The 22,602-nt window shown below is 39.7% G+C and overlaps 1 protein-coding gene and 1 long non-coding RNA gene across 2 annotated transcripts in view; both read right to left on the bottom strand.

The window, feature by feature from the left end:
• The window catches only part of LOC112823825 (AGBL carboxypeptidase 4), a 1,550,619-nt gene that overhangs the window by 423,096 nt on the left and 1,104,921 nt on the right, over positions 1-22,602 (bottom strand). The gene's annotated exons all lie outside the window — the stretch shown is intronic.
• On the bottom strand, positions 9,913-21,568 carry LOC112823827 (uncharacterized). Its single transcript, XR_003208162.1, has 2 exons — positions 21,509-21,568; positions 9,913-10,240 (listed from the first exon to the last, which is right to left on the bottom strand). It is a non-coding gene; the product is annotated as an uncharacterized lncRNA (long non-coding RNA).

Raw genomic sequence — 22,602 nt, 5'->3', positions numbered from 1 at the left:
TCCATGATTTATTGATATTCTAGCCAATCTCACCTATGTCCAGAATTCCAACTGCCAACCATGTGCTAATAAACTCCAGGCCAGAGTTATTTCTGTGCATGTCCATGAGGCTTTCCCACAGCTGCTTCCCTGACTTTCACTCTCCAGCCCCTGCAGAGATTATACTTAACATACCAAGAGTACTTCTATGTTGTGACTGAGCCTGACTGCCAGAGCATCTCATATTAGGATCACTTTAATGGCTTGTTAACTGAAGGGCTCCCTGATTCCAACCACTGTCCTCAATTCATCATAGCCAGAGATATTTCTGAGACACAGTTCTGACCACATCACTCTCCCCCACTCAAAACCCTTCAGTTACTTCACATTTCCTCAGGATAAACTTCATGCTCCTTGGCATAACATGCAATACTCTCCACAACCTGACCCCTAATGACCTCTGCAGCCTTGCTTTTAGCTATTCTCCACCTCATCTTTTATGTTCCAGTAGTACCTCTTCATAGTTTCTGCACAGGCCATGTCCTTGCTTGTTTAAGGGGTCTTTTCTCATGCTTTTGCTTTTCCTGTGAATGCTTTTTTGCTCCCAATTCCACTTGAGACAAAGAGGCTAACTTTACAACAAACATTCTTGTTCTCCCTTCTGCCACCACAGTATATGATTGTCACTAAGAAGTAGCTACTTAAGCAGGAACTGTATTTCCCAGTCCCCTAACAATTGGATGTCATCATATAACTGAGTTATAGCCAATGAATTGTGAGTGGAAGTGATGTATACTGCTTTCAGGTCTGCCCCATAAAAATCATGTATTAGGGCTCCTCCATGCTTTTCCTCACATTTGAGCTAGATGCAGAAGATTCTAAGGCCTTAGGAGATGGCAGAGGTATAAGATGGAAGGATCCTGGGCCTCTGAATCACCAACATTGCAGTCCTTGAGGGACCTTGTTCTAGGTCCCCCATATCAGGAGGCCCTGTGCTTTGGAGTATATTACTCAAAATTTTCTAGGTCCCCCTCAGTTCCTGGAATCAGTGAGGCCAATAGTGTTGTCTGCGCAGGGTGTCCTGAGCTTAAACCAGTCCCCATTTTTCCTTCTGGGCATTGATCTCTGACCCTCTGCTAAGGGCTGGCTTCATGGGCATGTGACCTGTGCCTTGTGCTTATAAGGGCCCTGTGTTTGGTTTACTGTTCTGCTGTTACTATTTTATAATTCTTTTTTTTTTTTTAAGATTTTATTTATTTATTTGAGAGAGAGAGACATAGCGAGAGAGGGAACACAAGCAGGGGGAGTGGGAGAGGGAGAAGCAGGCTTCCTGCTAAGCAGGGAGCCCCATGCAGGGCTCAATCCCAGGACCCTGAGATCATGACCTGAGCTGAAGGCAGACACTTAATGACTGAGCCACCCAGGCGCCCCACTATTTTATAATTCTTAATAATTTTTTTTAACAAGGGACCCACACTTTGATTTTGTATTGGCTTCCATAGACTATGGAGGTGCTCCTGCCTCTAACCCGTATGTAGACCAAATGGTCGACCAACCAGATGCCCAGGGGAGCTCTGGGACACGTGCTTGAATGTTCATACTGGGGTTTTGGGTAGTGTCCTGGTTCCAGAAGGGTAGTCTGGTGAAAGGATCATTTCCACTGGCTGGAATGATACTTCTTTTAGGGGATCGTGTGAGACTGTGTTGCCAGAATGGTGCTGACATTGGGCACATGACAGGACGAGTTCAGGGCTCTAGGCTACTGAATGTCAACTGCTAACTTTTGGTGTATTGTATGTTAATCAGGGGTATGGGTTCCTGTGTCAACTGTCAACTCTCTCTTTACTCTATGCACTTTCTGCTGTTGGCACTCAGGGCAGTCATTCATCCCTGCATAGGCTCCATACCAGTGTCTGTCCAGCAGTCCTCTGAGGGTGGCCATACCTATCTTGTCTGAGGGCTTTTGAGATCTTCACAATGTCAATGGCCCCTTCTTATCTGTGGCTTCACTTGCTTTCAGGTTGTTTTAAAGCTGTGTTAGTTGAGGAATGGACATACCTTGTACCAATGAAATGACTCCTTTTACTCTGCCCACAGACTCTAGCCTACTCTCCTTGCTTGAGTTGTATAATGAAGTCAGGGATACAGCCAATTTTGAAAGAGTTCATATTCTAGCATGTAATGATTATGGCCTAAAGAGTTAAGAGAAGATAATTTTTATTGTGAAGAGAAGAGTTCAAGAGAACAGAAATTTTACAGTGTAAAATTTCAAAAAGAAGCCATAGTATGACTAAGAAGCAAATTATTGGTTCCATTTTTCTGCATATCTGAGGAAGACTTGCATTTTTGGTCAACACCAACAAAGCACAAAAGCAGCTTTGAAAGATTCCCTGAAAGCCATCTATCTTTCATGATGGACAATACAGTGTCATGACTACCAGTGCAACCAGCATTGAATAAATGATATTATAGAACTACAGAGGCAAAAAGGTCTGTATTGTTTTAATATAAGCAGGTTCCTAAGAGTCATGGCATTGTGGTGAACAGGGTTGCTATTTTTTTTTCTTGGAATCAGAAAGATGGAATTAAGTAGAACCACATATTTGATAATAAAGAACACAAAGAGATGGTGCTAAGATATTATGAAGGATCTTCTATACAGTGAATTAGACAATAAAAAATCATATAGCCATTTCTTTCTCCACATTATTCTAAATCTTCTTCAATAAATCACTATAATTAATAGTCACAGTGGCTTTCATAATTTTTACATGAGTTTTGTGATTTTGTTCATCAACTTGTTTATATAGACAGAAGTTCAATAAAAAATATTTGCCTAGGGTCCCCATAAACTCAAGGCACCACCCAAATCACTAAGTACAGGAAAGCTGTCTGCTGAGCAGGAGAACTCATATTGGACAATTATGTAAATGGGAAATAAACTTTTATTGGGTTAAACTACTGGTATTTTAGAGTTTATCAAGCAAGCGTTTCTCTTTACTCCATTTCTTTGTGTCACTGCTATTCATCCTTAAATATTTGACCCTACACATCTCTAGAAATGTTTTCTTACCTTTCCTTTTTCTCTATTTTGCCCATTTTCTCTCCCCTCAGGGATGTTCTTCTTTGAACGTCCATGATATCCTGTGCCTTTCTCTATCACTGACCAACCATATATTTTACTCATCTGTTTATCCGGTTGCCTCTTCTATTAGATTATGGACACCTTGAGAGCAGGGATTTCTGCCCATAAATTTTAGTATCTAGCACCATGCTTAAGGCCTGGGATGCAGGAATGAGAAAATGTGGATTCTAGACCGAACTTTGCCACTATTTTCCTACATAATCTTAACCAAGCCATTTTCATTCCTTCAGCTCAAATGTCCTCTTTCATAAATTGCAGGTGCTAATGCCCACTTTTCATGGTTGTTCTAACAAATACATAACAATAATATGTGAGAAGTACTTTATAAGTTATCTGAATCATGGGTGACCTTCAAAAGATGGTAGCTCTTATTACAGCAGATGCTCAATAAATATTTGTTGAATTAATTAATTCAGCAATGATTAGAGAGCCTTTTAAGTGCCAGGCATTGTTTTAAGCACTAGAAATACAGCAATGAACAAACCAGTAACAAAATTCTGCTTTCCTAGAATGTATGCTCTAGTGGAGAAGACAGTCAATAAAAAATACTCAGGAAGTCAGAAGGAGAAACAAAAGCAGAATAAGAGGAGCAAAAATGCTAATGTGAGAAATTGCCATCTTATATAGGATGGTCAGGGAAATAATTACTGATAAGGTGACTTTTGAACAGGAAGAGAAGAGAGAATGAGAGACTACCTGGGTAGAGTATTGTAGGTAGAGACTAGCAGGGGCATACATTTTGAAGCAAGAGTATGCTTGGTGAGTACAAGGAAGCTGGTGTGGATGAAGACGGTGATCAAAGGAAAGGGCGGCAAAGAAGAGGTCAGAAAGGCTACAGGTAAGGGACATATCATGTAGGGCCTTCTAGACCATTGTAAAGACTGTATTTTTGTTTCTCTGAGTGAGATGAGAAGCCCCTGAGGGATTTTGAGCAGAGAACTATCACCATATGACTTTAATTTCAGAGGATCATGACGGCTTCCAGGGATAATCAGAATAAGTTGTAGTGAATGTAGATGTAGAAGAGCCAGGGAGGCAACAGCAGAACTGAGACTACAAGTTAGGAGGTCATTTCAGGAATCCAGGGGAGCCATAATGGAGATAGAGGTAAAAGTGATGAGGGTGATCAGAAATCCGTATATATTTTTATCATAGAGCCAATAAGGTATATTGATGGATAGGCTGCTGGATAAGAAAGAGGAATCAAAGATGATTTCAAAGACGAGAGGGATCAAAGGAGATAGATGGAATTATCAGTTCTAAATACAGGAGAGATTATGGGAAAAGTAATTTTGGGGATTAAAAATTATAAGCTATGTTTTAAATAAACCACTTCATATGCCTACTAGATATCCAAGCCAAGATTTTTGAGTAAGTGATCAGATGTACGATTCAGGAGTTCAGGCAAGAGATCTGGGTAAAGACATAAGTTTAGGGGTCATCAAAATAGCATACGATTTTACTCACATGTGGATTCTAAGAAACAAAACAAATGAATAAACAATCAAACAAAAAGCAGAATCAGACCCATGAATACAGAGAACAAACTAATGGTTGCCAGAGGGAAAGGGGGTAGGAGGAAGGGCAAAATAGGTGAAGGGGAGTAAGGAGGTACAGGCTTCCAGTTATGGAATGAGTAAGTCATGGGAATAAAAGGCACAGCACAGGGAACATAATCAGTGATATTATAATAGTGTTGTAGGGGAACAGATGGTAGGTATACCTGCGCTGAGCATAGCATAATATACAGAGAAGTTGAATCACTATGTTGTATACCTGAAATGAATGTAACATTGTGTGTCAACTATACTCAAATAAAAAAAAAAACTACAAAGAGTTTAGGAGTCATCAGCTGATATATAGTATTTTAAGCCATGAGACTAGATGAAATCATCAGGTATGTAATACTAACTGAGAAAAAGAGAACTTCCAAGACCAAACTCCAGGATACTTCAGTGTCTAGAGGCTAAGGAACTGAAAGTGAACCAGTAAAAGGTGACCTGGAAAGAAAATTAAGAGAAAATGGTTTCCTACAGCCAAAGGAAGAATGCAATTTGAGAAGGCGTGAGTGGTCAATTGTGTTAAAAGTTTTTGATATTATGACTTCATCACGGAGAGTGGTGACATAGAACACTTTTGTCATAGAATATATTCTGCTATAGAGTCAGCAGTTCTGGGTTAAAATCCATCAGCTGCTTCCCCTGCCAAATGTGGATATGAATTCCTGAACATTATCTTCTAAGATTGCCATGGGTCCAATATAAAATAATAGTTGTGAAGACATTTGGTGAAATGCCTTTTTTTACTATTCAACCATATATAATACCAGCTCTATACCAGGACCTGATCTGGGAAATGGGGACAGAGATAACACAATATACTTTGTAATTCTCTGCCCTTAGGGATATCCCAGTCTGGTTTGTGTGTGTGTGTGTGTGTGTGTGTGTGCGCGCGCGTGTGCACGCGTGCACGCGCGCATTACACCAATACTACCATATGTGCAGTTCTGGTGGAATGCCCAGAGCACTACAGTAGCGCAGAGGAGGGTAAGGGTAAGTGGGATTGATAGTAAAATGGCAGGCCCAAGAGGCCACAAAAATTGGACAGGAGGGAAGATTCTTGGGAGCTCATTTCTCAAGTATGTATCATGGAATTGGCAGAGTAGGCCCCTGAAATGCCAGTCATTTTTATCTTCCTCACCATCTGACTCATTTGAAGCATCAGCACTGTTAGCTGAATCAATACTTTCTCCTTGACCCAAGCAATTGATTTTCACAATATCCTTCTTTGTCACAGAAGACTAAGAAGTAGAAACACATAAAGACTGTTATACTGAAAGGAAACAAAAGAGAGCAAGGGCGAGCTCTTTGCTGGTAGAAGTGGATTAGTGGGTGGCAGTGAGTTCAGGGCTGGGGATTCTGGGCCAGAGGAGGGTTGAGAAAGGAGAAATTTAGGTAGCATTCCAATAGGCTACTGGCAGTGCTGGATTAGCTGCCATTGGTAAGACGGAAGGAATTCATGCTGCCAAGTCCAGGACAAAGCAGGTGACAATAGTCTGAGGACAAGGCAGGCAAACAAGCTACATTCCACCAGCTTGACAAGAGAGGCCAGAACAACAGCAGTCTGAGTGGCACAAACCTTACCCAAAGGCCAAGGTCACTGCCTACAGAGCCTACTTCCCCTAAGAGCAGGAGCCACTTGACAACCACTTACAAGCTCTGCACATCTAAGTCTGACAAGGAGAAATCCCAGTCCTTCCAAAGACCAGTGATTCTCAACCCTGGCTACACATGAGAATAATCTGGGACATTAAAAAAAAATACATAACAATGCCTGAGCATAGCTTCTGATTCAGTGAAGCAGAAGCAGGCAATTTGGTATTTTTTGTAAGTAGTCCAATGAGCAGCCCTTGTCAAGAACCACAGCCTTAAATTATCCTAAAAAGCAACTTGGTGCTCTTAAAAGATCCCCAACCTTGTTATTTCTTTCTTCCTTTCTTTCTTTCGTTCACTCACTTCAATAAGTATTTACTGAGTGTTACTATGTACTACAGACCCAGGTTAAAATCACAACTCAGATACTCAGCAGCTGTGTGATTTGGGGCAAAATACTACTGTTAAGTTCAATTTTGTCAAAATGAGAAAAATAAAACTATGTATTTTACAGAATCGTTTAGAAGATCACCAAAAATTACATATTAGAAATGCTTTCAAATAATATGCACTTGGTAATTGTGCATTTCCTTACTCTTTTTCTTAATGAATTGGGAAGGGGAAGGTTGGGTGTAGAGAGAGAAAGCAGAATGGAAAGAGCACTTGTTCAGTGACTTGGGGGAAGCAGTACTAAGTCAGCCTATTGCTAATCATTGTGTTTCTGTGACACTTAGGACCCTGCCTTGTTCTTGTAGCTAAGACCTTCCCCCAGTACCCAGTCCTTTTGAGTCTGGAGTCCTGCCTTGCTCCCAGAGGTCATACAGGACCGGGGTTGCTCAAGCCCTGCTACTTACTTATGCATGGATCTGCTTGACTCTCTCTGCACAGGTCTGCACTTGGCAGGACTGGAGGGGCTCAATCCCTTATGAGCAAACCAGTTAACATCTGAGCCTCTTTTTCTTCAGTTTTATATTGGGGGTAAGATTATTGATCTGGCTTACAGAGTCTGGATTTAAGCATCCTGGGTTTGAGTTCTGATTTTGCCACTATTTCCTCTTGTAGAATAGAGATAATAATAGTATGTATACCTTATGAGCTATTATGAGAATAAAATAATCCATTCAAGGTACTTGAAACATTATCTGGCATATCGTAGGCTTTTAGTGAATATTAGCTGTTATTATTATTTCTGTTATTATTGTCATCACCTCTTTGACTGTCCATGGAAGCCTATCAGCAGCTGAGCAGCTCAGCCACCAATACATGCACTAATACACAGAGAGCTAATTAATCCATTAAGGCAGCAGCTTCAATGACAGCTGGGAATGTGTACAAATCATGTTGTTTTTTCCAGACCTGTCATCTCACACAGGATAATGGCTCCCAGGTGGGCCCAGTATTCTGTATGATGTTCCTGGGGAACTCCCACAGGGGTTTCAGGTGGCATGAAAGATGGGATCTTTACCAGAGCTTTTCAGAGAAGGGAAGATAAACGACCTCATAGCATCCCTTCTGACTCAGCCTGTACCTCTGTGGCTCACCATGTGGTCATTTTGTGCCCTGAATGCCCAACTGTTGAGGTTTGAACAACAGATTAAGGTCCAAAGGAGCTTACTGGCTGACTTAGTAATGATCACTGTTGATAACCACTCTCCTACAAACAGCATTTTACAGTTTACAAAATCTTTTCACACATATTGTTTCATTTGATTCATTCATTCATTTACTGAAAACTCACTGTTTATTTATTTACTATGTGTCGGGCTCTGTGTGAAGTAACAGTCAACAAAATACTATGTTTAAGCACTGAGGGTATGCTAGTAAATGAGACTCCAGATGTGAATCATAAAAGGCCCCAGCAGTTCACAATCAAATTGGACAGAATTGGAGCACATGAAAGAACAGAAGAAGTACAGTTCCTGTGACGGAACCAGGGCATGTGTGAGCAGGGTTCAAATAAGAGAGTGACACTTCTATCTGGGAGGAGGTAGATAAGAAAGACTTCATACCTGGGACTTTCATACCTTCAGACCAACTCTTAAGTTCCAACTGATCCTGCTTCTATACCTGAGTCAGTCTTGGCACCTGGTTCTCTCAGAGGATGGAAGCCCACCCACATGCCTGATTTCTGAGCAGTGCCTATTCCTTGGTTTTTCTAAGTCTGTGTGTCATACTCTGAGCAGTCATTAAGGCTCAGAGTTTTCATAATATGGCTGCCAGCCCATAATCTTGGTTATACCTCTTGATAAACATAATAACATCTACTCTTTGAATCCTACAGAATTACTGTGAGTATTAAATGAGATCATGAAAGTAGAAATAATGCCAATGATATAAGGGACCTTTATTGAGCGCCTGATATACATTGATGTACAGACATTAGGTACTTCATGCAAATTTTTGCTCATCCTCACATATTTCTTTCCTACAAATAGATACTAAGCCCTCCATTTTACATAAAAAGTTCAGTAACTTGTCCAAGGTCTATAAATAATAGGCAGTTGCAAAATCCTATTGCAAAAATCCTTTTATTATTATGTGACTATATCACGTTGCCTATCTAAAGTGAAAATGTATACATACGTAAAACTAGAGAGCATCTATCATGTGCCAGGCATCAAGGTAGGCATTTTAAATGAAATTCACAACCATAGAGATATTATCTTTTATAAAAATTAAAAAAAGAATAAGGCAACTGATGCTCGAGGATGATGAAAAAAATCAAACAGTTTGTTAATGGTAGAGCCTGGGTTTGAACCCAGGTTGTTTTAACTCAAAAGACATTGCCCTTCTACTCTTCTTGAGACCTGTGGTCTAGTTTTGGTTGTCCTGCTAGCTTACCAGTTGCTTTCCTTCTCTGAGACTCAATTTCCCCATCTGAAAAATTATGATCTCTAAGAGTTGTTTCAGCTTTAATGTTCTCAGGTTTTAAGATGTGAACAGGTGGAGATGAAAGGCAGACAAAAAGAAATTCCAAACTGAGAAAAGCAGGGCTACAGAATTGTCAAGATCAGGTAACATTTAGGAAATGTCAGGCATGTTATGGGGCTGGAGTTAAAGTAACTCCCTTCTTTGAGTAGGGGATCAGAGAAGGCTTCATTTATACTAGACCTTGGAGGATGAGGAGGAGTTTGAAATGTTAAAAAGATGAGCATTATTTCAAGAAAAAGGGAAATACATATAAAGGACTCAGAGGTCTGCAATTACCAAGTATGTTTGGAGAATGGTGATTTGTCTGATGTGGCTTTGTCCTAGGGAGGAGCAGAGGAATCAAGGGAGAGAGGTTGTGATGGCAAATTTCACTGTAGTGGTAGCAGTGGTTTCAGTCTGATTTGGTGAGCTGTCTGCTCATACATGGCAACTTTTGCTCCTAGTCTTCATTAAAGTACCACACAGGTCCTGACAATTTGAGGTTATACACCTAAGTTGGAGTAGTACTATTTTTTACAGAGTGAATAATTAAAAGTTAGCTAGACAATTGAATTCTAAACACTCACACGTATGCACACACACGTGCACAGACACACATCTGCCTTTTTATGTGGTCAGATCAAAAGAAAGACATTTGGATGTACCTTCTGAAGATATTTCTATTAATTCTTCTGTTGATCATAAGAGAGATAGGTATTCAGAGTATAAAATGGTAACAGAGAGCACTGGTTCTTGTTTTATTGGTATTGTGAGAATTCTTTGTCTTGCCAAAGCTTAAAGATATACATCATAATTCTACTCCCTTAGGAGGTGCTATGGAAATGCCCAGAGGCCTTATATGTCTTCTGTAGGATGTATGAAACACAAGCCTCTGGCTAACTTTCAGACCACATCTCATATGGGCAATGGGCAGGTTCTTCATCATTGGTGGCTTGAAGCCTATATACATACAGAATACCAGGCTATCAATGAGAGGCTTTATGGCTGGATCCAAGTTCATGTTTTCCACTTCTCCCCAGGCCTTTTGCTTTTTCTATGAAACAGAAAAATATATGTTCAATATATTCACAAATATTTTCAAGTCTCACAACTTGAAATCCTCAAAATCCTCCCTTTTACATCTTCTCTAAGTAAACAGAACATCTTTTCACTTCACATACATTCCACCAGAGGGTTGTCTGTTATTATTGCTTCCACTTCTCCGATTTCTTACCTTAAACTGGGTACTACTTCCACCTTCCCTGAAATCATTCTCACCAAGCCAAGCAATGATTCTATTGATGCTAAATCCTCACTTTGTTTTTTAAATACTATTTTGGTGTTTGACTCTTTTCACCATTCTCTCCTTAAAACTCCCTTTACCTTTGGCTTCAATGACACTGCTCTATCTCACTCTCCTTCACTCATTTTTCCTAATTTACCCATCCCTTAAATTCTGATGTTCTCAAAGTCCCTCTCTCTCAACCTGAAATTTCTCCATCCACTTACTCATCTATCCCTTAAGTATACATCCATTGAAGACTTGTAGAAATGAATCCAACCAGATCCCTGCACTCAAAGAGCTCATAGTCTAGTGGGGAGAGAAATATGTAAACAGAGAATCCTAAACAGAATTAGATACTGTTTTGTCTTTACTCTGCTGGATAAAGATGATGCAGTCTGAAGACAAAGGCAATATTAGCAGAGGCCTTCTGCTTCTTCCAGTTGGGTAAAGAAAGACAACTTACATTTGCCTACATTTGAACACATTTTGAAAGCCTACATATCATGTCATATTTAAGTATCCAAAAGAAAAATCATTCAATGATATTAAAATTATTCTATCATTTGATCGCTTGGTCCATTCCATTGCATCATATGTGGGAGGCAGCATACTGTAGAGGAAAGAACACAGCTTTTAGGAAAAAAACAGGCTTGAGCTCTGGAATTCTGGCTTCATTTTAAACTATCTGTATTATTTCAGACAGGTTACTCACAAATGCTCAAAAGCTCTGACCTTTGTTTTCCTCATCTATAAAATGTGCATAATATTTTCTTATAAAACTGTTATGAGGATTTGATACAAGAAGCACCTTATACAATTCCTGGTGCTAAGTATTAAAAATGGACATCAGCCCAAGCTTTCTTCTATTCCAAGTGTGGGACTAACTCAAAAAGAAGACAGAACGTGGTTAATCGAGAGTGTATTTCTGCTCAGGTAACGAGGCGTGATGCATTGGAAAAAGGACCCAAGATAGCATTGTTTTAAATAAAAGTCCTAAATTCCCTCTCAATTTCCTTGTTCAGATCACTTAAGGGGAGACTTCTGTAGTTCCACTAATGAAGTCATCCTCAAAATCATTTTCAGACAGACTATTGCTCAATAATAAACTAACTGCATGATAATACACATATCCAAGCCCCCAAGTTGGGTGATTTTTTAAGATCAGAATCCATACAAACAGTCATTGAGAGTCTTAAGGGGGTCGTTTGCAGAGATTGAATTTCTCCAAAAGAAAAGAATATACCCGTTTTATTCTCTTTATTTTGCCAGCTCATCAAGAAGAAAACGATGAAAAAAACACTAATGCCTATGGTACAATTCATCACAGGGAGTTTTATGGCAGAAAAATGTTTTCAATTTATAATGGCAGTAATAAGTGACATTGGGCAAAGGCTGAAAGAGAGTTTTTTTCTTCTACCAGGAGTCAGCTAGGAATAGAAGAGGGATGTAATCATTACTCATCCCTGGATGCTGAATGTTCAAAGGCATCTTATACAACAGCATGCATTTTATTACCCTGCTATACGCCAGGCAGAAAAATTTTACCAAATTTTTCCCATGCCCTGTTTATCATAAGTGAGTCCAATTAAGATCACATGGTAGGAAGGGAGGATCTTCTCCTTGTCAGAACTGCAAGGCTTACTTTGACAAGTCCAACAAAAGAGCTGTCCTAAGAACGGAGCCATCTTGTAGTGTTTGGTTTAAAAAATGCACTTTAAATGACTCTACCACTGAGGAAACACACACACACACACACACACACACACACACACACACACACCCTCATTGTCAGAGTTTTCTCATAAATGGAATTCAGTGGTAGAAAACTGACTGAAAACTGTTTCCAGGACCTAAGACATTCCTCATGCTCTCTTGCTGAACTTTCCTCTCTGTCATGGGAAGTCACCAAGATGTGTGAGCACTTACTATCACCATGACCGTCACTGCAGTTCTGTCTCTAAGGCCCCATATCATCTTCATCATCAAACTTCACTCATCATTTACTATTTGTTCATTCATTTACATTTACTAGAAAACTCAAATCAACAAATATTTATTATATGACAATGTGTCAAGCATTAAAAATACAACAGTGATTATGACATGAGCCCCTATTTTGGGGGCAGGGTTCCTAATTTGGTAGAGTAGATAACTGAGTAAACAATCATACCACTGCATGAATGCATGAAAAGAACTCCGCTAGAGGGTATGCTAGGTATTGAGATTCAGAGGTAACAGGAGGGAAGAACACATTTAGCATGAAGGGGCTGAGACAATGCTTCCTGGAGGAATGCCCTTCTTTTAAGTTGAGTTGTAATGCATGAGTGGATATTTTCTAATAGAAAGTGGATAGAAAGACAATGGCAGGCAGGAGAAGGAATTAGATGTACAAAATGGAAAAATATATGAAACAGCATGGCATGTACACAGAACAGAAAGTATGAGGGTTGAAAAGAGGGAAATTAAGTTATTTGACTCTCATTTTAAAAGGAGTAATCTGCCTGCTGTAGGCAGTATAGGCTGCAGGGTGGCATAAATGAAGGACGGGACTGTTAGGAGAGGAGTATCTTCATGACAGAATGATTAGGACTTGAGCTAGAGCAGTAATGACAGAGGAGATGAGAAATCAGGACATATTTTGAATATCATTACTTAACTGCCCCCCCCCATGTTACCTAACTCCTCAAATGTCCAAACTGTTCGTTCTACAAATAGAAAAACTGCAGCCTAGAGGGGAAGAACTTGTCAAGGCCATCAAGTGGCTCCATGGCAGAGAAAGACTGCCTCCTCTCTTTGGCCTCCCCAAGTTCTCCACCACATCCTCCCCAAGTCAATTCCATTGTTTTTCATAGCCTGCAATACCAACTTCCTGGTGGCATTTTAAGAAAACCAGACAGCCTTCAGCAGAAAGTCTGCCCAGCATCAAGACAAACCAGGACTTTGATGTGCTCCAATTGGAGCAGAAAAGATGTGTAGAAAATACCAAGCAAATGTTTGGACTCAGAATCCAAAATAACATGTACTTAACTTTGCAATTTAAAAAGTTAAATTCAAACATGTGTCTTGTTGGTTTTCCAGAAAATATAGAATTTTGTAGCATAAAATTAAATAAATACCAGCCCCAACTTGTGGTCTCTCCCTTCCTCCCTCCAGAGTTTTTTTTTTTTTTTCCCAATTATTTTCAAACTCCCTCATTCCTCAAATTAGAACTTTCCATATGTTTGGACTCATAAGGCAACCAGTTCACACTGGTTAATATCATAACACACAGGGGACACTCATTTCCTAGTTGCATTATACATAGTCAGTCCTCTGGACATTTACTCATGCTGTTTCTCTGTCTGGTATGCTTCCCCAATGCCCTTTCCTTGTCTGAAAATACTTTGCAGCCTCCTTCTTCAAAGGCTACTCCCCAATTCTTCTCGTCATTTAAAAGGGTACTTTATTCCTCCCAATTCGCATTGCAAATCCTCAGTCTCTTCATCTTTACAGTGGAAATAAATATATTTCTACCTGCCTCACAGAGATTGTAAAGATTAAATTAATGAATATCCATAAAATTGCTTTGAAAAAGGTAAAATGCTCAACTGTTAGTATTAATTTTTCTCCCTTCCTCCCTCCCTTCTCTCTTCCTTCTTTCCTTCCCTCCTTCCTTCTGGTCCTTAATTAAAAATACCCTTCCTTTTTTGGGAAGGGGAGGTTCCCCAACCATATAAGTCAACAGACATTTGCAATCAGCTACCTGATGTCTAAGATAAGTAATAAGTGCACCCATTCAGAATGTAAAGCCAGTCTTGGGCCTGTTCCTGGTGGGGCAGGCCCTATATCATGTCTAAGTCTTATTCACTTCTCCATTCCACCAAAAAACATCAACCACTGAAACTCTTAAAAATAACTTGGGTAGACAGAGAAAGACAAATATCACATGATTTCACTTAATGTGGAATCTGAAAACAAAACAAATGAACAAACAAAACAAACTCTTAAATACAGAGAACAAACTGGTGGTTGCCAGAGGGGAGGTGGGGGAGGGGTGGGTGAACTTCCAGTTATAAAACAAATAAATCACAGAGATAAAAAGTTCAGCATAAGGAATATAGTCAAAAATACTTTTAATATATATAATAATTGGATTGTAATAATATTGCATGGTAATAGATGGTGGCCATACTTACGGTAAGCACCGAGGCTTATCTCTCACTTTGTACTAAGGAGTTGTTTCACGTCAGTTACATAAAATTGTCAAATTGCTATATTGTACACCTGAAACTAATATAACATTATATATCAACTATATTTCAATAATAAATTAAAAAAATAATTCTGGTACTTCCTTCCAACAAAAAGGAATGAGGTCTACCACCCTCCAGTTCAACCTAGAGAGTTCTTGTTTCAGTTTTATATTTTACAGATTTTGAGAAAAGGGTTCCTTTGCTCTAAAAAAGCTTTCAAGCAATTGTTCTGATCTAGAGCCCTCATTTTAGAGGTGCAGAAGTCAGAATTCAGAAAAGGGAAGGAAATAGTAGCCTAAAGACATACTTTGGATGAGCCTTTTCAAAGTTACGTAAAATAACTTCCAGACCTAGGATAAACCACTTCCTGGGTATTATCCCTACCCTGTCTTACCTCCTGGAAGGTTTTCCTGACATCAAATGAGCTAATGAACTGACACCCTGGGTGCATCTTACTTTCCAGAACAGGTGGCTGTCGTCATGCTCATTTTGGCTCATTCTCCTGGTTACACATACCAGGAGCCCTGGCAACCAAGACAAAAATCCAGGTAGCATGAAGAAGAACCTTTGGATTCCTGACTCCACAACCAATTCCTTAAAGGTATTTTGGGTCAGTGTACATGGATTGCTGCTGAGTCTTCTGGCTGAGAGAATTTCTTTTCTCCCAACTCAAGGAAAAGAAGAAAAGCCCTCAACATTTCAATAACAGGCCCTAGTGCTTCAGGGCCAGGAAATGGCAACCTCCTTCTCTTTACTGACTGCAGTGAGCTTTACAAGGTGAGTGGTTAATAAGAAAAAGAGAAAACTGAAATGACCTTGGGTCACTGTAAGTGTTTAGGAAAATGGTGATTTGACTGTTGTAGGAACAAATGGTTGCTAAGTCTCTGAATACAGACAACAAAATTTTAGGAACTTGTAGGTCTTTGTCAAGCTATCTTATGCATGAACTAAACTCTAGACAGCTCTCAAGTGAAACCAAAGTCACAAGTCTGTTTTCTTCTGTTCCATCACATCAGTCCATTAAAGCTTACCCCTCTGAATCTCCATTTCCTTATCTCTAAGATGGAGATAATAGTATCTACCTTATAAGATTGTCATGATGGTTCACTGGTAAGACGTATGGAAGGCTCTTTGCCCATTTCTGCATGACAATGATGATAAAATAACAATACCTAACACTCATTGTGCACTTACTATGTGGTAAGCAGATTCTAAGCATATTACTTATATTAATTAATTTCATCTTCAACACAAGTCTTTGAGGATTATTATTATCTCCATATTGCAGAGAGGGAAACTGAGGCACAGAAAGGTTTAATTACCTGCTTAAGATCATGCAGCTTCACAGTGATAGAAGAGATTCCACCTAGGATGTCTAACGCTGTAACTTGAACTTAACCACTCTAGTGACCTGGCTCCAAATAAGTAGGAGACTTAATTGTTTTTATTAATGAGATCAGCACCAGAGAGGAGAGAATCAAGTGTGGTGTCTTAGACGGTCTCACAATCCTCAACAGCAGGCAGTCCCACTGAGATGATCCAGAACATAGAAATACTGATGGTTCCCTTCAAAATGGCTCCCACTGACAGAATGCTGGATCCCCACACTTTGCTCTTTGGCATTAATTAAAACAAAGGAGTTAATCAAGATAAACTTCTACACCTGCCCAGCACCAGCCTGGAAGTTTATCATGTCTAAATATGTTTCTCATGCATTTACTGCAAATTAGTTTCTGAAAGTGAATTTCAAGGTCTAGTGACTCTGAGGTTCCCTAACTCCGTTTTCATTAAGTTTTCACAAATGATCTACTGTTGCATTATTCTTTTATAGTGCAGATTTAAGGCCCCACTATGAAAAGCAATTATGCTGTCAGAAAAGTGTATTTTGACTTATTAAAAAATCTGAAAGGTTTCAGAAAACTATTTATTTAGGTTCTCATTGGGAGAGTATTTTGACAGTGCTTAGAAAGAAAGCACTTTTCTGTTGCATACTATTTGGAATAGCCTAATAAAGCCTTTCTTCAAAGTGTATGTGGAGTAGTAGAACAAGCACAGGGCAGGGCATCAAGAAGCCCTGAGTGTTACTCCTGAAGAGAAGCCTTGGGCCTCCCTGTCCTCATCTGAAAAATAACAGAGTTCCTCGCAGTAATTTCTAGGGTAAAAGGAGCATAGAGATTCTATGATTATAGCTGCCTGTAGTGAACACTTACCATTCTCATACACAGTTCTAATAGGTATATGTCCAACCCTGAGAGATAGACCATATTATTCCCATTCTTTAGATAAGTAAACTGAAGCTTAAAAAGTTTACATGGCTTACCCAAGATTACATACTACATGCTAAATTTGTGACCCGGAATGCTATTCAGAGAAAAAAAGAACATAGAATAAACTATTGGTGTATTCAACAATGTGGATGGTTGACTGACAGAAGTCAGATATAAAAGAGTCATACTATATAACTTCATTTATATGAAGTTCAAGAATAGACAAAACTAATCTTTGGTGATATAATCAAGAGTTGCCTAAGGAGTGATGGAGAGTGAATGGAAAAGAGCCACATAGGAGTTTTCTGGGAGTGATGAATATATGCTAAGTATTGATTGGGATGGTTACACAGGTGTAGACATCAAAGCTCAAGGAATCCAATGTTTAAATTCAGTGCATTTTATTGCATATAAACCTCAAAAAAAAAAAGTATGTGGCTGGTGGGCAGTTTGTGTGGCTTGTGAGTCCTTTGCACAGATGCCTATCTACAAAGACTCTGCTCCTCCTAAAATGGGATAAGCCTGGTGCAGTGTGTCCTCCCTTGGGAACCAAGGGAACTGGTGCAGGGGTCTTCTCTGTCAGTTGTTCCTCTACCTACACAGATCTCTGATGCTAGGGAAGACCTCTGCACTGAGAGAATGAATGTTTGAGGCCTGTGTTTGCACTTTCTTCCTGAATGACCTTAAGTAAATCACGTCTTTTCTTAGGAGTTTCCTAAAATTTAGGAAATAAAAGGGTTAAATTTTAAAAATAAAGGGTTTAGATGTAGTAGTCTTTAAGCTCCTTTCTAGCTCTAAGCTTCTCTCACTTTGTACTAAGGGGTTGTTTCACATCAAGCTCCCATGCCTGGTTGCTTTCATTATAGAAAGCTGGACAGAATGCAGGAAAGAGGCAAAAACTAAAGGGAGATGGTCCAGGTGGGATATGGATTTAGTCCATCCACATTCTCTCATATGGTCATTATCAGTGAAATAGTGTGAAATGTGTAACAGTAGGATGAGGACTCTGATTAAGATTCCAATTTCGTTCCCAGTCCATGGCTGGGATCAGCACTCAGCTGTATGTTATTGAGCCCACTTCGGTATGTCCTCTCTGTTTTAGACACTGTGCAGTGCCCTTAATGGATAGTTCTTCATCTCATTCTCACAACAATCCTGTGGAGAAGGCATCATTATCCCATTTTATAAATGAGGACATTAATGCTCTGAAGGGTTAAATAATTTGCTTGAGGTTACATGGCTTTCCTATGGTGTAGCTGGAATCTGATTTCATAAATCCCTACACTGAACCTCTATTTTAACAGACATTGTCAACCTAAAGTTACCCTATGGCAGGCAAGGGTAAGAGGTTTAGTTTGTGACCAAGATCATTGATCAGTGATAACACAGGGTTAGAAAGACTTTGGCAGACATTATTTTTGAGAAACATTGTGGATCAAAAGAGAAATAAATTCTAGATTGGATGGAAAAGAGAACTATTTTCTTGGCACCTACTATTTGTTAGGCAGTAAGAGGTAGAATAGGAGCAACTAGAAGATTCTTATTTCATTGAATTCTAAAATATCCCATTTGCTATAGGTATTACCAGGCTTGTATAGATCGAATGATTGACCCAAAGTTGACAGACTTAAAACATTCTCTTAATTGAGCACCTAATCCCAATTCTAGTCCATGGTGTATGTGTGTGTGTGTGTGTGTGTGTGTGTGTGTGTGTGTGTGTGTGTGTGTGTGTTGGGACAGTATATACGCACAACAGAATAAAAGTTGTATGGGAGCTAGAGAAATCTTCAAGCAAATTCTTTTCTTTTTTATTTTTTTGAAGATTGTATTTATTTATTTGAGAGAGAATGAGAGATAGAGAGCACGAGAGGGAAGAGGGTCAGAGGGAGAAGCAGACTCCCTGCCGAGCAGGGAGCCCGATGTGGGACTCGATCTGGGGACTCCAGGATCATGACCTGAGCCGAAGGCAGTCGCTTAACCAACTGAGCCACCCAGGCACCCTCTTTTCTTTTTTTAATTGATATGAATGGTACCAAAAATTCACTAACTTGTTTTGGTGATATTCTCATAACTATTAATGGTTGTAATTTCAAAACGCCAAGCTATCTATTTGAAATATGGCATAGAAAATAAAACACAGATGAAGTTATTTTATAATATATTTGGATCCTGTTCCCTGGCCAGTTAATTGTAGAAATAGCTTTCAGAGTAAATTGCCCTATGCAACCTCTTCCAACTTCCTAATAAAATATACAGGAAAGACAAAGAAATAACAAGAACTTATAATATCCATAATTAGAATGACAATCAATCTATTGCCAGAAACTGGGAGTTACCTCTATGAACTCTAATAACTGCCAGAGCTGGGTTGAAGAAAACAGTCAGTGGTCTACTTACGCTTTGTCTCAAGAAATAGAGCAGGCCCCCCCCACCACCTAAAAGAAGGTAGAAAAACCACTTCATCTCTAGACCACTATCTCTGAGACTTAGGGGCTGTAAGCCATTAAAAACTGGAAGCCATTCCTCTACTTCATCAGCATTGCTATTGGAGGCAGAGCACTTTTTCCTTCAATCCCTGCCCAACACCATCTCCCCCACCAAACACATCTAAATGTACCTATTCAATAATTTTAGCTCCCAGAAAACATCTAGACATCCCTGATAACATCAGATGGAACTGAAATCAAGGGCAACTAGAAATGGTATATTGCATCCTAGGGAATGCTATCCTCATTTGTAAAATAAGGTAGTCAAGCACAAAAAACATAAACTAGTAGCTCTGCCAGCTAGAACTAGTAGCTTTGGATTCTTGTATGCCTGTTTGTTCATTCATTATGCTCCAGAGAATAAAGAAATATATCTTAGAGGAGACCCCATCTTACTATATCACGGACTGGATGTGTTAGTTTGGGTGCTTTGAGAATGGGACATCAAAATAGTATAGATGAGCAATAATTTTAGTAGGGGAAATGCCTGTGGGAGATAATGGGGTGGGACCTGCAGGAGGCTGGGAATGGTCAGACTGTGATGCAGGTACTCAAGGCAGGACCTGGAGTGAAGGAGCAAGGGAAGGAAGGAAAGGAGCTTGTATAAAAGTGTTTTAGACTCAGTGAGTTCTAAGGCAAGATCGACAAGGTGAATAGGGAGTCCAAGAGCCAAATCTTCCTGCCAGAGGAGTTCCCTATTACCCAGGAACAAGGCAGCCTTAATATCCCAACTGAGTTCAGTCTTTGCTCAGAGTGGCCCATGGAAAGCATGGCTTCAGTGCAAGCACAGCAGTGGGTTTCAGTGTAGCAGTTGGACTTTTAGTCAATTATTGTTCTTGCATGAGAAACACTTCTATGGCTGCCACATTTAGAATGAGTCTGGCAGGAGTACACAACTTAACTTTGTGTTGTAAACTTGAGGAGGAGATATGAACATCTTGATGGGAAATGCCACATCCTATATTTCATCAATCATAAAGACTAGATAAATACCCATAAATTTTAGCTTTTGACAAGGTTGGTAGAGGAGAGATTTATGAACCCAAACAGAATTGAGTCTATTAAACATTCTTATCACTTTCTCATTTAACTCACTTATGTAGTCTATGGAATAAGTGGATGAATCTTTGGGGATGATTATAAAATACTATAAATTTAAATAGGTGGTGACTACAATTACAGCTGTTGTTCCAGAAGTGATACAGTCACTGGATGATATCAGTACTATTCCTGGCACCTGGTATAACCTATTGCTTTGGCAAATGTCTTCCTCTTTATCAGTTTCAAGGACTACCAGAAGCAGTTTGTTTTTATCTGACAGGGACTATCACATACATTTCCTATCTTTTTATAGGGCTATTTTGACCCTCCTGCTTTTTATCCTAATCTGGTCTACAGATATCTTGATCATCTTGACATCCTGCAGATCATCCCACTTGTACAATATATTGTATAATAGCAGTATTTTGAGAAGGAAGGTTCTAGTACCATAGATGCTTTAGAAGACACATGTATGACAGAAGGTAAGAGATAAAACTTTATAAAAAACTAGGAGGCTATTATTTCAGTGAAATTTTTAAGGTGTCTAGGAGTCTGGAGCATATTGAAATATCCCTCTAAAGTGAAAAATAAATTGTTATGCTTCATAGTATTTACCTCTAAGAAATATGCACAATGATAAAAGTGGGCCTCCCTGGAATTTGGAGGCAAAATATAGCATATATGACTGTGTAGTACTGGTCCATTTACTGAGTAACCTGTAATGCCGCAAGTTTTGAGTGGAGCTCACAGCAAGAGAAGGCTCTGCAGTAGGATCAGCCTGTAGTAAAAGGTGCTTGGGATCTTTCAACCCAAGGGATCCAAAATGACTGGCAAATGGCAAGCTCCAGTAGAACAATCACAGAGTAGTAAACTAAAGCAAATGAAGTCGTAAGATAAAGACTAAACGTTTGCCCTTGGGACATCAGGTGATCATGTGGCCTGGGGTGTTCATCAAGAACTGTGTGTAATCTGACCCGCCACGCCATAAATTTGGGCTTATAATCCACCAACCAGTAAGTCCAGTAAGTCCTGAAGTCACAAGTCAACTGTGTAGACCAGGTAGCTTGGATTCCTATAGCATCTCTTCCTGCAGCATTGCTTCCTTTTCTTCAGTCCAACTCTGACCTCATAGGAAGGAAGTTCCAAAACTTGGGTGTGGTTTACGAATGGTTTTGTGTGTCATGCTGGCAACAATCAGAAGTGGACTGCTGTAGTTTTACAGTCCCTAATCAGGGGTGTCCTGGAAGACAATAATAAAGTGAAATCCTTCCAGTGGTCAGAACTTCAAGTAACATATTTGGTTGTTCACTTTGAACAGATCGATAGTCTTCACTGATTTATAGCCTAATGGTTTGTCTAGATAGATGATCAGGGACTTGTAATGAACAGGATTAGAAGACTGTTGTCAAGGTGATCTGGGCAAGAGTTATGAAAGTGGAATTGCTGGAATGGAAAGAGTGTGAAGATTATGTGAATGCTCACCAAAGAATACCCAACTGCACAGGAGGTTCTCAACAATTAGGTTAAGGTAATATATTCCTTGGATGCCAGTAAATCCCTTATCCAAGGCCTTACTCAGTGAGTCAGTATAAAAAGAAGGCCATGACAGGGGTGCCTGGGTGGCTCAGTTGTTAAGCTTCTACCTTTGGCTCAGGTCATGATCCCAGCGTCCTGGGATCGAGTCCTGCATTGGGCTCCCCGCTCTGCGGGAAGCCTGCTTCTCCCTCTCCCACACCCACTACTTGTGTTCCCTCTCTCGCTTGTGTCTCTCTCTGTCAAATAAATAAATAAATAAAATCTTTTTTTTTTTAAAAAGGCCATGACAACAGGGATGGGGGCTGTGCAAGGATTTACAACATGGACTTTTCCAGAGTATCTAATCTGCTGGTAGTAGAGACCAACACTGATTCCCAGCTAGTCACTCCTAGCTAGTTACCTGGTGGCAGGTTGATTACATAAGATCTCCTTCCATAATGAAGAAGCAGTGATTTGTCCTCACTGGAATGTACATTAATTATGTATTTGAATTTACCTTCACTGTACTCAATGCCTCTGCCAGCACCATCAACCCATGGATTTACAGAATTCCTTCTTCACCTTATGGT

Source organism: Callorhinus ursinus, unplaced genomic scaffold, assembly GCF_003265705.2.
Source record: "Callorhinus ursinus isolate GAN/ISIS: 27379988/994484 unplaced genomic scaffold, GSC_fseal_2.0 scaffold9, whole genome shotgun sequence".
Taxonomy (NCBI): Eukaryota; Metazoa; Chordata; class Mammalia; order Carnivora; family Otariidae; genus Callorhinus; species Callorhinus ursinus.
The sequence above is the reverse complement of the archived record's forward strand: the minus strand, read 5'-3'. Positions and strand labels throughout refer to the sequence as shown.